We start from the raw sequence: 8,968 nt of genomic DNA on the forward strand, positions 1-8,968 counted from the left end.
TTCCAGGCGAAGAATCTGCGAATATCCACTGGGCAAGAACTCTTTCCGAATTTCGCGCTTGAAGTCGTTCCATGTATGAAGCAAGCGTTGTGAAGTTGCTCGTGCATACCAGTCGATCGCGTCCTCCTGCAGCAGATGCTTGATGGAACTCAGCAGCGTCGCATCACTCATGCCCTCCGACCTTGCAAACGTCTCGACTCGATCCAGGAAAACGTTGAGCGATGTCGTGTCTTTGTCTCCACGGAACTTGAATGGCCAGTTGTGCACAGCCTTTTGTATTCTTCTTTCTTCTTCTCGCACCGGTCGTGGTTGTTCTCGACGAATGAGCCGATCCAGTTCATCCCGCATTCTGCAGTACTGCTCTCGAATACGGTTCTCCCTGTCCTGCATCTCTCTCATTCTGCCTTCTAGTCCTTGTGCTTCACTTTCCGGGTAGTTCCAGCCTGCACGATCTCTCGAACGGTAGGGAGGGGGTGGTGTGCTGCTTCGCCGGCCTGTATTCACTTGTCTTCCGTTCTCATGATCGTGTGCTTGGAACGAACTTGAAAATAGTTGTCCGCGTTCGTTTCCACACGAAAACGAATTCATTGCTGGTGGTCGGTCCGACATTGGTGGCGGAACTTCCAGAATAAAGTTGTCAGCAACTGGGATGGTTGCACTCGCTGCTCCTCCAAAGGCTCCGTCTTCTTCTGCGTTGCTTCTGCGCACTGCGCCGGTCAACTGTGGTTGGTTCACTGCACTGTCACTTCTTGTTACACCATTCACTGCACTTGTTCCGTTCACTTTGCTCAACAGCAAGTTGACTTGCATGATGAGCATAGAGTGCGTTTCATGCAATTCGACCGGAGGATGGATCAAGCTTAAACGGTCGCGATAGTGCGTTAGACGCGTTTGAATTTGGTTTAATGCTGTACTATCGGCTGCATGGGCGTAGCCAAGGGGGGGCAGGGGGTGGCCGTCGCCCCCCCTAAATTGTGGAAAGATTGCACGGGTACTGAAATGAATTCCCTTAAACATGTGCACTTTACGATCCAATCATATACAGAAATAGGTGGTTGAAATTCAAAAGATTCCCAAAACTTATTAGGGCATCCAGGATTTATAATATATGAAAGTTCAAAACAACTCGAAACATTTCGGACTCAAAAATTCTCCTTGAAATCCTTCTAGAAGCTCCCCTGGGAACTTTTGAATTCCTCCGGAAAGTTATCCACAAATTCCTCTGAAAATCGTTCGAAAATCCTTCTCATGTAATTGTAATTCCTCCTTATCTAGAAACCCCCCACTAATTTTTATTTTAGGAAATTCACGAGGAAATTCCTTGAAGATTTCTTTTCTTCTCTCCAAGATTTACTTCTAGATATTTCTTCGGTTATTCTCTCTTCAGGAAAAATCCGGCATTTCCTTCAGGCATGCATTCGAGAGTTCCGTCAAGAATACATACGGAATTTCTTCCCAACATTCTACCAGAAGTTTCTTCAAAAATTTATGACGGAAATCCTCCGATTTAGCTCCATAATTTCACTTGTGAATCTATAAGAAATTCCTTCGGAAATTCTTCTAGGAACTTCTCCGGGCATTCCTCTCGGAACTCTTTCTTTAATTCCTCCGGGATTACTTCCAGGAAATTTTCCGGGAATACCTCCAAACATTCAATAGCGAAATCATCTAGCATTCCAATCTGGAATTTTTTTCGCAATTACTTCAGAATATCCTTCAAGAAATCCTCTAGAAATATCTTCATGAATTTCTCCTGGAAATCGTCCAAGTATTTCCCCAGAAATTCTTACAGGTATTTTTTCGGGAGTTTCTTCAGGTACTTCTCCAGGAATTTTCCCGGGAGATTTTCCGCGGAAGTGTACTAGAATTCCTTCCGAACTTCACTCGGAATTTACTCGGATATCTGCCAAGAGTTCTTCCAGAAATTTCTTCGGAACAATCCGCAGGGATTTTCTTCAACAATTCATCTGGGAATACTTTCAGGATTTCATGTGGGAATTTCTGCATTAATTCCTCCTGGTATTTTTCTGGGAATTCCTTCAGATATTTCTTCGGAAATTCCTTTAGGAACTTCTCTAAGAATTATTTCAGGACTTCCATGTGGGAATTTCTCCGGAAGTGCTTGTGGGAGTTCCTCCGTGAGTTCTTCCAGGAGTTTTTTCCAAGAAATTCTCCGGTAATACCTCCAGGAACTTCACAGGGAATTCCTGAACGATATTTGGCAGGAATTTCACGGGAAATGGGATTTCGGAAGTTCCTTCAGAAATATTTTTTCTCTTCCTCTAGGGTATTCCACCGGATATTCCTCTGAAGTTCCACCAGTAGTTCCTTCGGGAATTCAATCAGGCTTTCTTCCAGGAATTCATTTAGCATTTCTTTAGGCATTTATCTACAAATTCCTCCAGAAGTTCCTCGGATAATTTCTCTGGGAGTTTATACGGGAATTCCTCCGGGAGGTTCTTTTAAGAATTCTTCCAGGAGTTCCTCCTGGAATTCTTACGGCAGTTCCTTTGGGAGCTCATCCTAGAATTCTTAAGAGAGTTCCTCCAGGATTTCCTCCGGAAATTCTTCCTGTAGTTCTTCAATAAATTTCTCCAGAAGTTCCACCGGCAGTTCCTCCGAGAATTCCTCTGATAATTTCTCCGGAAATTCCTATAGAAAATCCCCCGGGAGTTCCTCCGGAAATTACTCTGGGAGTTCCTCCGGGAGTTCCTTTTCAGAGAAACACCCGGAGAAACTGCCGGTGAAACTCCCGGAGGGATTCTCGTAGAAACTGCTGGTGGATCTCCCGGAGGAATTCCCGAAGGAACTGCCGGAGGAGCTCCCGTAAGAACTCCCGGAGGAATTTCAGGAGGAACTCCTAGAAGAATTCCTAGAGGACCTGCCGGATGAGCTCCCAGAGAAACTATAGGAAGAACTTCTGGAGGAATTTCCAGCTTAACTTCTGAAGAAAGCCTAAATGATTTCCTGAAAAAAAGCCTGAATAATTTCCTGGAATAGCTTCTGGTCGAACTCCCGGAGGAATTTCCGGAGAAACTCCCAGATGAATTGCTGGTGGAATTCCCTGAGGAACTCTCGTAGGAATTTTCTGGAAGAATTTCTGAAGAAACTCCCGGGAGAATTTTCAAAGGAACCCCGGGGAAACTACCAGAAGCATTCTCGGAAACAAGAGAATTCATCTTATAGACAAATCTCGTCTAGCTGAAACCTTCGTTGGGGTTTGTAGCTGGACCATCATCATCATCAGAGGACCTCCCGGAGAATTCCCTTAGGAGCTCGCAGAGAAATTCTCAGAGGAGCTTCTGGTGGAAAATCCATATAAATTCGTGAAGAAGCCTAAATAAATTCCAATTCTGCCGAAATTCCCGGAAGAATTTTCAGAGGAACTGCCGATGGTACTACCGGAATTGTTTCTCGAAGGAAATCCTAGAGAAATTGGAAATGCCGGTGGAACTCCTGGAAGAATTCCAGGAGGAATTTTCGGATAAACTCCTGGAGGATCTCCCAGTGGAAATCTTGAAGTTTCCACCGGAATTCTTTCAGGATTTCATTGCGAATTAATCTAGGAATTCCTCCGAAAATTCCATTGTTGATTTCATTTTCGGTATAATTTCTGTATAAATTTCCGGTGGAATTTCTGGAGAAATTCTTTAAAATTTTCACAAGAAATTATTCGAAACAATTCACGGAAAATTTTATGGAATTTATTTATTTATTATTATTATTATTAATTATTAATTATTATTAATTATTTATAATTTATGGAATTTACACAAGAAATTCGAAGATTTTTCGTGAAATTCTCAGGAATGTTTACTGGTAATTCTGCGGAATTTCCACGGAATATTCTTATTCTTAAAAATTATGGGAAACAGCACGAAATTATTTGAATTATTGCAGAGAATTCTACAGAACTTATAAAGAAGTTCGTGAAGATTTTCTTGGAGTAAATAATGGTGGAATTTTCGGATCAATTCCCGACAAAATCTATGGTGGAATTCCTGAAGACACTGCCGAATAAGTTGCTGGAGGCATTCCTAAAGAATCCCTGATAGAATTTCGGATAAAATGCCAGTTTTCTTAAACTTATGGAAGATGCAGGATTTTTATAATAATTGTTAAAGCCTATTTTATATTCTTTCTGAATACTAAGTTCGTTAATATTTTTCTCACTTTATTTAAAAATATCTAATGAGCAATAAATCACGCATTTTTAAATCCATTATTGTTTTAATCATTATTGTTTTAATCATTATTGTTTCGATTTGGTTTCATGTGTTAATATTCATGTGTTTTTATAAAACTACTATAAAACTACGATTTAGAAAAAAGTTGGCCCCCCCCTTCTCGAAATCCTGGCTACGCCCATGATCGGCTGAGCGGATGGCCGATTCAGTACAAATTTGCAGTTGGTGTATCTGAACTTCACAATGTTCAATGTTTGATTGTGAGCTCATTATGTGGTCTGAGCTAGTGGGCTTACTATCTCTCAAGGTCTCCTCTTGAACGAGAGCCTTGAGACGGAGGATTTTACCTCGATGGGTGGTTGGACCTAGGTTGACTACGTGGCGTAAAGCTAACTCGTAGGTCACCTCTTCGTCGGTCAAATGCGTATAATCCATATCGATAATAATGCGTAAGAGTTAAAGTAAAATTTGACTATCATAGGCCGGATAATCAAAACACAAAACCAAAATATAACTGAACAAACCAAAAATTTTCGCTAAACGGTAGTTTTAATTGTGGATTTTCAGTTGGGCGCCAGTATTGCGAGTTTCCGGTAGCGGGTAGAGCAGAACTACCAAAGTGGACACAAAGCAAACAAAACTGGAGGGCTAAAGCACCAACAAGACAAATAAAGCCACAAATCTCAAATCAATACATATATTTGGGGCATTTGCCCTAATCTTCCTCCTACCGCCTTCTTATCTCTTCATCTATACTCTCTCCATCCTACTTCTACTTCTCTACTTCTTTCTTCTTACAGGCTAACATAATTTTCTCGTAATTTCTACTCACGGTTCGACTCTACGGGGCGTCCCCCTAAGGTTTTCTGCACAGCGATATTCATGCCGTCTCAATCCTCGCAAGCCGCTCACCAACTTTGCACACAAACACCAGTCCCTCCGCTGGGGACCCCTCTGGCCGTCCAGCGCGACCGGGATGCTGGATGGGATCCCTCCGAGGGACTTGGTCCTGCCGTTTCCGTTGCCGACGTCTCCGAGTTTCTCCCAGTCTCCAGCTACTTGCACTCCGGGGCTCCCGTCTCGAAGCAACCGTAGCCTGCCTTGTCCGCGTTGTGCTCTGGCAGCGCACACAAATTTCACCTCCTTGAGATTCGATTCCCTGCCGGATTTACCGCAGCTCGCTGATCTGCCAATCGAGACCGAAACAAGGAAAAAGAAAAGCCCTAAGGCACCAATTCAATTAGCACTGATTCTTGATCTTGCACTCAGTATTGCTTACCCTGTTCAGGGGCTTCTTTCGGCACAATTTTCCTGTCCGGACGATTCTATCCGGGTCGATCGTGTTTTCAATCTGCGATTAACGAGGATCTTGTCTGGATGGCCGGATGCTGCTCAGGACCGCTTATGCCGCCGGTAATTCGTAGATTCGGTTCTGGAATTCACTTTTATTTGGGACAATGCGGTGATGTAAATCCAATCACTAACTCACCTTCTTGCTCGTGCTCGTGTTACGTGGTCAGCTTTTCGGCAAAGTGGGCCTCAAAAAAACGAACTCCGGCCTGTTCTGATTCCAATTATCGTGGCCCTGTACTCCAGCCACACCGAATACACGTGTTTCTAGCAGCAAGAGTCGACCAAAATCTCAAAATGGGAGACTTTCACCTGCCTGGCAGGCAAATTGCGCGGCTGTTGAACGTTTGGCGGTTGGTTTCGGGCTGAGCTTCAGTGTGCGTGTGCTTGTCAAATAAAGTCGATGACAGCCGGGTTTCGCCGCAAAGGCCTATTGCACTCCGGTAGGGGTGAACTCAATTGTGTTGCTTTTGAAATGACGGTTTGTATCGGATCGCTTCACGGCCGTGTAAATTGATTTTGCCGTTTGCGATGAGTCGGCTGATTTATTTTTGCTTGTGTGTGGTGTTTTGGCGATGCATTGCTTAACCATATAATCATTATGATTGCTGAATGAGAACTAAACGTAACAAATCTCTGAACATTCTCATTGGAATTCCTGGAGGATTTATGACAGAATCTCTGGAACATTCTTGTTTGAACTCCTGGAACATTCCCGTCGGAAATCCTGGAGGATTCCATTCGGAATCCCTAAAAGATTTGCATTGGAATCCCTGAAACATTCCCGTTCAAATTCCTGGAAGTCGAAATTCCTAGAGGATGGAAGATATTCTTATTATTCTCAGTAGAATCCCTTGAACGTTCCTGCCGGAACCACTGGTTTATTGCCTTCAGAATCCTTGGAGGTTCCATTCGATATGCTTGGAAGATTCCCGTCGAAATCGCTTTTTCTTCATTTGAGATAGATAGAATATTTATGAAATATGCAAAAATTTCCACTGCCTACCGGTGGGAATCTGACGACGACCTGTCACATATTGTCCTTTAAGTGTGCGGGAAAAAGGCGAGCGCTACTACACTTAGACGCAAAGCCATAGGGTCTGTTCACAAATTACGTAACGCAAAAATCCGAGTTTTTGACCCCCTCCCTCCCCCTCGTAACAAAAAGTAACGTTTTTTGAACCCCCTCCCTCCCCCATATAACGCGTAACTGTGAAAATTTTAAAGGCAGATTTTTTTGCCTTCTCTGAATCATTTGGGTTTTGGTATTTTTTGAACACTGTTAGAATAGGGACGGCACATGATTAAAAATCAACGATATCAAGAATGCAGCTAGTAGAAACGAAAATAGAATTTGCGATCATAACCATTTACATAGTTTTGCGGAACTGTGGTGTCGAGAAATACAATATTCGCTTAGTATTTTTACGCATATCAGTCCCGCTATGTCAGCATGCTTGATTTCGATAATTACTAATATACGATAACGATAAACAGCAATTACTTCAATAAGTGATTAAAAAAAAAGACGTTCAAATAAATTTTTATTCGCGTTATGCGTAGCATTTGGTAGTACCCCTCCCCTCCCCCACTTTTAGTGTAACAAAGTATAACGCTAGTTGGACCTCCCCCCTCCCCCAGAAGCGTTACGTAATTTGTGAACAGACCCATACACGATCGATTTGAATCGTTGGAGCAATCATCGGCTGGTAAACAAACATACACCCGATTCTTTTTTTACACGGATTTTTTCCACACGGCAGGCATCCCCCGTGTAAAAAAGAATCGGGTGTACTTCGATAATATGGACTACAGCAGAAAGCATATGCTTGGAAAAAAAGTATAATGGATGAGTGTGATTGCAATTGCTTTAGGTGGTTGGACCGTATTTATCACATTACCACTAAGATAGCTTAACGAGGTGGTAAAATGTTCAAGAATTTTTGAAAAGAAGCTCAAACTAGAGAAAATAGATCAAGAACCTATAGCCCCCCTAGGCATCGAGGCTAGTTACGCTAATGCGGAAAAATCTACGTAAATTCCAATAAATCGTCAAAATTTCCACGGAAAATCCTGTGGACTTCTTTTAGTGTGTATTGGCGTGGAAAATTATAGACCACCGGCGTGACAAATTTTAAACGGCGGCGCGCCGATGCAAAAATGTCGGCGGCGGCGGCGCACACCTCTACTTCCGAGATACTCTCTGCCATTGTCGCAACGTACTTTAGATAACCTCTAACCGAAGTGCGCTGTTGCCATTGCTTCGTATTGTGTCGCCAGCGCTTAATTGATTCCCAACTTCCGTTTTACTTCCGAACTTACTTCCGACATCATGACAGTCAAAACAAAATTTGAGTTTGACACCAGAACTTTTTCGTAAGAGCGTTCGGAAGTTGAAGTATGGAAATCGACTTCCAAATTTCAATTTTCTGCCAGCGACGTTGTTAGCGACAAAAACAAGCTTGATTTTGTAACAGGTAATTCCGTGCAATGCAGCATATTTATTTTATTTTTCCATGTCAATCAAGTCGGAAGTGGGCATTGTTACAAGTTCATCAGCGTCGAGCAGACAATTTTGGTCTGAATGATCAATATTCTTCAAAAGATCGATTACATTTTCTTCTGAGAAGATAAACCACCGTAAAATGAGTGAAATCATCAATGAAAGTAACAAAATACCGAAGTTTATCATATGTGGATTGCTCCATGTAACCGCATTCATCTGTATGCACTAGTTCAAGTGGCCTACTTGATCTTGGTACAGTGATCATTCGCTAATTGGAGCACGACCTCACCCCAACTAGCGAATGCCGTTCGCTAATCGGAGCGTTTTGACAAGCGTCAATGTTGTTTACTTTTTGCATTGAACAAAGAAAAATTCTACGTGCCAGAAAATATCGATCCCGCCAAACACGGAAACAAGACGTCAACGCGTTTTTGACATCACATTCTGACGTTTAGCTGCTTTTTAATTAATTCCATATCCAAGATTTTTTACTAGCATGTTTCCCAGCCAGATTTTACAAACTTCATGCTGCCTAACGGAATCATTTGATGCTATTTCTTTTCCTTCTACCGTATTGTTTTTGAGCATATCAACATATTAACGTGGAAAAGACCATTTTCATCCTTAACTTCGGCAATAATTTCGCCTTCTTTTTCAATCCGAACCATGCCATCCTGAAAAGTAACCCATGGAATTGATCTTTCCAACTGAAAAATTGGGGTTGTATACAAGACACGACCGCTCGACGTAAACTACGTTAAACCAAATATAGTACATACACTGAACCAATAATTCCGCTCTATATAGAAGAGAAGGAACTATCCCACCGACACTACTACCCAGCTTTAGCAGCATCTCCCTCTCGGGAGGGAGTTAGGGACCCCACTGTCTAGCAGCTGGGCCACCCCATTCATACACCCCAGTT

General features: G+C 42.5%; 1 long non-coding RNA gene across 1 annotated transcript; it reads right to left on the reverse strand.

The window, feature by feature from the left end:
• Positions 1-4,456: 4,456 nt before the first annotated feature.
• On the reverse strand, positions 4,457-6,162 carry LOC134220163 (uncharacterized). The gene is made up of 3 exons (XR_009981786.1): positions 5,677-6,162; positions 5,467-5,619; positions 4,457-5,410 (listed from the first exon to the last, which is right to left on the reverse strand). It is a non-coding gene; the product is annotated as an uncharacterized LOC134220163 (long non-coding RNA).
• Positions 6,163-8,968: the final 2,806 nt, after the last annotated feature.

This window comes from Armigeres subalbatus, chromosome 3, assembly GCF_024139115.2.
Source record: "Armigeres subalbatus isolate Guangzhou_Male chromosome 3, GZ_Asu_2, whole genome shotgun sequence".
Classification (NCBI taxonomy): Eukaryota; Metazoa; Arthropoda; class Insecta; order Diptera; family Culicidae; genus Armigeres; species Armigeres subalbatus.